Genomic DNA, 8,754 nt, shown 5'->3' on the forward strand with positions numbered 1-8,754 from the left:
TGGGTAAAAAAGGGAGGTAATTCTGTCTAAATCTCATTTCCAAACTTTGTTTTTACATATTTGCTTTTGTATAGCGCATTGTTCATGCATATAACATGGTCTGTGCACTCGGTAAAATCTCTTTTGTTAACCAGCGGGGGAGGGGGTGTCAATGAGAAGATTTCATTGCTGCCTTTAGGCGTTAAGCTACCATAACTCTGCCTGAGTCGGGTGCCCCCTCCCTCTTGATAAATAGCCAAACGGTTTATGCCTCTTAACAGTCACAATTCCCATTATCATTTATTCCATATCAAAATAAAAAAAAATTATTAAACACATTATCTTGTCATTAAAGATGGCCCGAGTTACACAGAGTTGTATGTCAGTGTAGTCTGATCGACTTATCTGGATGATATGGCAAGTTTTTAGTACCGGATTTAGACGTAAAAAAAGCCTTACGCTATTTCAGGTATGGGGCACTTTATAGGTCCTGATACTAAATGTCAACGCTAAATATTTCTTAGGGGACCAAAACTATGGCTTTTGTTGCCTAGAGGTAAATCATGGCCTAGAAGTCTTTTATCCTTTTTTTGTTCTCATGTATGAGATCCAATGCTAAGCCATATTGCATTGGATGTGCTCAACCATTATAGGAAATAATTTTATCAACACAAATTGGCTATCAGATAAACTTCTGTTTGTGTATTGCAGTGTTTTCATTATGCCTGAATAGAAGGGTTGTTTGTTGAATTGCATGTACATAAACTGAGGTTCCATAAATATGGTTATCTTACCCTGATAAGCTTTATATATAACTTTGCATATATATCAATCAAACATTTTTGATATAAAACTATTAATTTATTGATACATAGGACTAAAGTAATTTTTTTTTACTTTTACATGATCATATTATAATTGCCTTCATTGTGTTGCTATTTTTCGTTTATGTATAAAATATTATATGATGTTACTAATAAGCTAGGAATGATACTATTAATATAAGATATAGGCCTACTTATAGTAAACTAAAAGGATAAAATAAGTCCATGCGAATTTTTAAGTTTTATAAATGTCTCTGTTTGAAAGCCCCAAAGAATGAATTAGCTCTGACATTTACAAGTGTTACGACTTGCTTGCTAAATTTGTAATCTATAAGATGTTTAGGTTTGAAGCTATTTTCTGGTAAAAAATTAATCGTTTCGTATTTTTTTAATTCTGTGTTTTAGGGACTGAATATTAACACCGGAAGTGTTCACGTTAACGCCATCTGTAATATTTCTACTTCAGTCTAGAATCTAGAATCTTTTATTTTTTTAAATGACATTATTGTTCTTTAAACCACTGTTATTGCCATATAATTTGAACTGTTTTTCTTACTTAAATGAAATCATTGTATATCTATTTCTCAACGAACCATATTTTTTTGTAACTTCACTTTGTGTCTCATGTGTTAATGAAATTGTGTATTATGATATAGTAGACAATGATGTCTCATTAATAAATATATTCTTGGAAGCGAGTGTTAGGTTTCTAGTACTGGAACGTATTCTGTTAATATTAAACTCCTTGATTCAATTATGACTTTGATGACTAAAATTTCTTGCACTTTTAAAATTGAATGTTTAACCCTCAAAGTGCTGAGCTGTTTTACATTTAATGCATAGAAAATAAAATTACAATTCTGATGTTTAGAGGCTAAAACTACCACACGCGTTTTAAGGGTTAAAGAAGACAATGAAAGTGGAATAGACTTTCAGTCATATCTAGCTTCCGGAAACAGGGCGACCTCTATGACCATTAATTTAACATAGAGCACTGTGGTCAATATCCTGCACGAAACATTTCTTCAACGGATGTGGAAGAACTACATTTTGAGAATGGAAACTGGGTACTCATACATTTTGATTAACGGACTGGCGTAAGAACAACTGATATCAAAGAGAGGTCGATATTAATTTAATTAAAATTCAACTAAATACAAACTCTTTTGAAACTGAAATTCTGTGATTATAGAAGAAAGCATATGAATTTCATATATTTTAAAGAAAAGTACCCCTTTCTGACCTTGCGATCTATAGGGCATATTATGTAAAGGTTATCTTTTGTATGGCCTACGTTAAGAGGGTGTCATGTGGCCAGCGCTACTTTACTTTCCCCATCAGAGTGGACTGAAATTTGCCCTAAAAATTCAAATATTGAAAACTTCAGCTTTTATCGAGATTCAAACCCGACACCTCTTGGTTCGTAGGCAAAATACGATTTGACAGTTAGCTCTAAATATTGTGATTTATGTATTCCAATGTGTAATGGCTTAATAGGTTCCTTCGAGAGGGAGCACCTTTTTTTTTAACCTGGAAAAAATGACCAAAATATTTTAAAAACACTAACTACCGTTTGGTGGTCTTATTAATAGAGACAACGTTTCTGTGCTGTACGTTAGTGTGACTGTCCAGCAGTGGCCGGAGTGAAACCTGTCCACTTATTCTCTTGCATTTACTAGGAATGCTTGGGACTTCGCAAAAAATAATCATAAACTCTATAATAATACATTATGTTTTGAACAAACCAATACACCGACAGAGCCGGATCTATGTACGTGAAGCCCCCACTACAATTTTTCGAAAGCTTTAATAAAGATCCACTTATGAAGGAGTATACCTAAAAGCATGTTATATTTTAGAATAATGAAAAAAAAAGCTCTTGCAAATTTAATCTCACCTTCTTTTTCAACAAAATAATTAATTAATATGCATTAATAGTTTTTACAAGTTAGTGGAGTGTAGAGCCCTACTTAGACGCATTGTCGTAAATCTGGAGCTGTATTTCCTGTTGATGGTCTGTGCGTTGATAAATATAGATGTTGATGTTGTCTGCGAGTTCGGGTTCGACTCAATTAACAGAATGAACGATAAAAGAGAAATTGAATCAAACACTTGAATGCAGAGTAAGGGGCACAGTCTTTTGTCGTGGCTAACTTGGGGTCGTCCTTCCTTCTTGTCCCTTACTGCTCTATTTCTGTTCTTACTTTTTCATTGCTCGTCACTTCACTACGGAAAAACCCGATTAAACTCAACTTCTACGCGTCTTGTGTCATTACATTGCAACAAATGTACACTTCTTGTTCACAATATTAAAAAAAAATGTTTAGGGACAATTTTTTTTAAAGTTTCTGACCCGACGAAATTCTGATATATTTGTATCTCTTGTGGTGGCCCTCTTCTTGTGGAGAGCCCGGGGCTGTAGCCCTTCGTGCCTTTCCTTAAACCATCCGCGGAAGTAAACATTCTATTTCGTTGACGCGTTTATAATTAAGAGGTTTTTTTTCCCTTGCATGCAACAACAGTAGCTGCCTATAGTGAATGTGACGATATCTAGGTCATAGCATAAAGCATAGCGTAAAGCTCTCTGAGCAGGTCACAGTAAACCAATGTCTTACCTGTAATATATGATCAGGAAGTAGATCTAAAGTTTACCATACAAAACTACTTATCGGAACTCTCTCCAGGCAGTTTGCAATAAATCTATAGTTAAACATCTAATAATAGAACTTAATTATTTTCTTATTTGAAGTAACGTCTGTAATGTGTAAGATAAGATAAGATAGTATTATCAGAAATCTGTCGATTAAAAAAGTTGTTATTTTTTTCATGAGGAAAATATTTAGTTAAATTAAAAAAACAACAGATAAGACACCATGATTATCTGTAGACATCTCTGCCATTGTTTGTGTAATTCTAAATCAGAACTTGTCCAGTCTTAGGTGTATATGTCCATATAATCAACGTACCAATAAAAATCGCACAGACACACCTTCTTCATTGGCCGAATCAGAAAATGCTTATTTTCAAGCAGCTGACAGTGTCACGGCTTCGACATCGATACCCCAATGGAACCAAAAGTTAGTTTAATTATTTAAAACAAAATATTTTATTATATTTCAAGTGGAGCTATATTCTTTTAAAATATATATATATTTTTTATACTGTTTTTCTTGTTTTGTCGTAGGTTACAGCTAAACATTATACGAGAGTTGCGCTTAGGCAACCCCAAGGAAATATTCTTTCGGTCATCATATTATCATAAATGAATCTTGTTATACTAAAATAAACAGAAACATAGTGTTGTATTTGAATGTAGATCACTATAACAATATATCTTAAACATAGCAATGTAATCTTGTAGACTGAGGTGGGCCCTGTATTGGTCCAACCAATCGCACACCAATAAAAGAAAAAAAGCAATATATTTTACTGGTTATTAACGGGATTTAGTTTTACGGGCGGAGGTAAACATACACACACACAGACGACTCACACACGCACGAAAAATAAAGAGAGTGTAAAACCCTCATTAATAAATCGGCGCACCTTTTCGCCTACCCACGAGGCAGATCTGCGTGACTCGTGTCTGAATGTCACCAATCTACCTGGTGTGTTGTCTCCCTTCCCTCGCGGTACAACACAAAAAAAAAACAAAAAAACAATGAGAAATCGTTTGGATTGGGCGAAACAATTAAACAGCAACAAAAAACAAAAACTCGTGCTAGGTGAGACCAAGTTGTACAATGATTTCTGAAGTCTTACAAAAGGATGTGATGTTTTGTTTGCTAAATATAGACATTACAATCATCGTCTCCTATATCTGAAGTATCAGATTCTGTCCTCGTTCATATGGAGTGTAGATAGTCCGTGTCGGCTTCCTGTCTTCATTGATACTAAACTCCACTTGTGTACTTTATAGATATGTCGACTCGACTGATTTGATATAATGTGAAGTCTGGAGTCAAAGTGATCATATATTCTAGCCTTTCAATCTGTAAGTACCTCATTTGTAGTCAATGATTGTTTTTTTAATTTGCCGTATTTTCGCGCATGTAACACACGAGTTTTACACTTTTTTTTATGAACGAGAGGCAGCTGTGCGGGGCATCCAAAGGTGCGGGGTATTCAAAGATGCGTGGCATACAAAGATGCGGGGTATACAAAGGTGCGGGGTATATAAAGGTGCGGGGTATATGAAAGGTGCAGAGCATACAAAGGTGCGGGGTATACAAAGGTTGGGGGGGGTATACAAAAGGTGCGGGGTATACGAAAGGTGCAGGGTATACAAAGGTGCGGGGTTCCCAAAATGTATTTGGCTCATAAACATAGCAATACAGCAACTATGGACACACCGGTGGGTATTTACACCTCCTCTAGTTGGCCGTGTGGTTGTGAAATGTACGCCGTAAAGCTTTAGGAACCTCTCATTATAAGTATCTAGAAAACTAACAGTAGTGTTGAGGTAGAGAATCTTTAAAGGGAAACTCCGATGGTTTTCCAAATTTGAGTTATTGGCATATTTAAATTCTGCGTAAAAAGTCGTAAAAGTAAACATTTTACCATTTTTTATTGAAATGCTTAGAAACAGTAAATTCTTGACATCTCAAAAAAAACGGAGTTCTTTGATATTTTGTTTTTAGGTTAGGCATACGTCACTTCCCTCAACATTACTGAAAGGGAAACTAGATTGGACCAATCCTATCGCTTCATTCTTACAGTAGCTGTTAGGCTGTTAGGCTTGGTGACGGCCTAGTCCAGAGCTATGGTACAGTTATAGATAGAGAGATAGATCTAAAAGCATTAGGATAACCAACTCGAGAAAAAAAGTAACATTTTCATCTAAGCCTCTCCTTTTCCCTAGAAGAAAACATCGTGTGACTGAATGATTCGAACAAACTGGCCAGTGTAAGGCTAGTCGAGACTACGTGCAGTCGGTCATGACAAGACAACCAAGCGATAGAGTTTGTTGTGTGTTGAGTGGTCAGGCGAGAAAATACACACTGCAGTGGTTAGTCAAGCATGTACATCTTTAACACGCATTTTGTTCTTTGCTTACAAGATCTAGATCTAACTGTATAGACGAAGATTTATTTCTTTTACGAGAATGTAAACGTTACTGTAATGGTTTTCCTTTATACAGTAAGTCAATAGATTAAATTAATAAGTTAGTGTGACGTCACATAGAAACCCGGTAAAAGACTGACCGTTTTGGATGCGCAGGAAAATTACGTCAGAAAAACATCAATTACTAAACAAAATAATAATATATTCATTATCTGTAAATCAAAACACATGTTATATCAAACATTGTCCAAACTATCGGAGTTTCCCTTTAATACACCAGTAATCTTCTCCTTTCTCGTTCTCATTGTCATGTAGGAGCGTTCAGATGATCAGACCATGTGAGATGAGATGAACTGCGCAGTGGTTTCCAAATCAGGGAGCTCTCCATATAGTTTTCTTTCTATTTGGGGTGTATTGGGGCCAGTGTCTTGTACGTGCCTCTTGGTAAAGAGGGCAGTTTTGGAGGACGTGGTTGGCATTCTCTGGTGATACTCCACACGGGCAGATTTTCACTGGTTCCAATTTTGAGCTTCCGGTACATGTGTTGTCGCATTCTGTTGTGTCCAGCCCTGAGTAGAATGATAAGAAGTTGATCTTGTCGGGATAGCTTATAAAATAGGCACCAGTAATCAATTGTGAGAAATTTACTTCAAGTCACGCCTTGCACATGAGTGGTATACGAGGGTGCGGGTTGTATGATTTTATTTTTAGTTTAATCTATATTTGTGCTGGGTATATGTGTGTGAGGGTTATTAGCGCGAAAATACGGTACTTAAAATCAGTTATAAAAAAGTTTCCCTCAAAGAATTAAAAAAAAAATCAATTCATCCTTTATAAAACAACAACAACTGAAGATGATTATATATCACGTTCTATTACAGTCCAGCTAATATCTACATAAAACAATTTTCTTTATTCTAAAATTTAGTGAAAATAAAATTGTTTGAAATAGCCAAATTGAATTATACGATTATTATATTTTGTCAATTATAACGGTCAAGCCAGATATTCTCCTATGTGACCTAGATCTATTAGCTAGTTGTTTTTTTCCTTCCATACAAAAACTGTCAAATTTCTAGGAAAATTTTTGGATTCAATTTTGAAACACCTGTCAAGTTTCCAGGCTCAAGTTTCAATCCATTAAAAGTTTTAAGCTTCCTTTCCACGAAGTCCTGTACCAGGTGCAGAGAGGGGAGGGTGTAATAATCTCTCTTTCTGAAGGAACGCCCAAAACTGATTAAAAGAAACAACTAATACTAAACAAACATATAAAACAAAACAATACATGTTTATAAATCTAAACAAGACATTCTTATAGATAAATCGTATTAAACAAATAAAAAAAAAAAATTAATAGAATAAAACACTACTGACTCAAAGAACAAAACGGGCCACGTTTATAAAACAAACAAATCAAGCTAATAGAACAAAGTAAATGATATACCATAATAATTTAATTGTAATATATGGAAGAAAATGTTCTTGGAATATAGGTCTATTGCAGGTCTATTGCAGGTAAATGTCTGAGCTCAGCCAACCGTGTCGCCTACTACTCTAGAAGCTCAGCTGTCACTTCCTAGATAAGCTGTGCTGGGGTGACACACTGACAGCCCGCCAACCTTAAATAGTGTCAGCAGTGTGTTCAGGTCTTTAATTACTTCTAGATCTAAATGCAATATAATAAATGAACTAAACAGATAGAGAAGGAAGTTCACTTTTTAGTGGATACATCGGCTCACTGTGTTCACGTGACATTTAACAAAAAAAATGTTTCCATTGATTGATTTTGCTTTTTGAGTAAAGGTACACTATAGAATTGTGATTGTCAACTTAAAGTGTAAGTCTAAATAAAACAATAAGCATATTGATAAAACCTATGTAACTTTAATTGTTTTAAAAAATTATTTTGGATCTTACAATTTTCAACTTTCTGAGTTAACTTGACGCTGTTAACTTTGAGTGGTCTATCCACTCGTCTATCTCACAAACAAGAAAAAGTTATTAAAAATACGATTTCCTGATAAAATAGCTTTTTGCTAAGTTATTGATGCTAAGCTAATGTTTATCTGTTTAAAGCGAACCGTTTTGTTTTATAATTAAATACATATGTCACTTTTTTGTTAGATAAAATTACACTTTGTTTTGAAACTATTTAATCATTTACTATTAATAGTATAAACAAGGATGGTAATATTATCCGAAAAATGTAATGATATATGTTTAGGCCCATATAGCATTTATTAATGTCATTTTTTATTGTCGAAAACAGGTTATATATATATATATATATATATATATATATATATATATATATATATATATATAAATACACACAAAACTCAGTGATGGATTGCCTAACTTTTAACTATTAATAAATTAATTATAAACGTTAAATTTTTACCACACATTGAAAAAGGCGTCAGTACGCCGTACCGGTGCGTACCGTCACAAAAAAGCACTGTATATATGTATCAACATAAATAATAAATATAATTTATGTTTTGACTACCGATTTTATTAATTATATTTTTATAAACACAATAAAACTACAAGCGTAGTCAAATTGCCTCAATTGTAACAATAGTATATGGAATAAAATTTAAGAAGTAAATTAATAGTTCTTCGCGTCCTTATAATGACCATATGCTATTTAAATACTCTACCAAAGGGAAAAATTTGTCACAGACATCATGATACATAGATCGGATAATCATCAAATGCTATAGCCGTAGGTCTACCATCAATTAGACAATCCTTTAATTGCAATCACATCAGATTATTTAGGTTCATAACAATTAGATATTTATAATTATAGATAAACATATGAGTAGTAACAATTTAATAGAAAGATCACAACAATACCATTTAGACGATACAATTATATAGA

At 34.0% G+C, this 8,754-nt stretch overlaps 1 protein-coding gene across 3 annotated transcripts in view; it reads left to right on the plus strand.

The window, feature by feature from the left end:
- Positions 1–4,513: 4,513 nt before the first annotated feature.
- The window catches only part of LOC106079450 (chitinase-3-like protein 1), a 24,155-nt gene continuing 19,914 nt past the window's right edge, over positions 4,514–8,754 (plus strand). Inside the window, exon 1 of one of the 3 annotated variants that reach the window (XM_056014493.1) lies at positions 4,514–4,797. The gene's annotated coding sequence lies outside the window, so the exon portion shown is untranslated. Of the gene's footprint in view, positions 4,798–7,529; positions 7,671–8,754 lie in introns of those variants that run through there. The other 2 variants (XM_056014495.1, XM_056014494.1) reach the window with 2 other exon arrangements.

This window comes from Biomphalaria glabrata, chromosome 16, assembly GCF_947242115.1.
Source record: "Biomphalaria glabrata chromosome 16, xgBioGlab47.1, whole genome shotgun sequence".
Classification (NCBI taxonomy): Eukaryota; Metazoa; Mollusca; class Gastropoda; family Planorbidae; genus Biomphalaria; species Biomphalaria glabrata.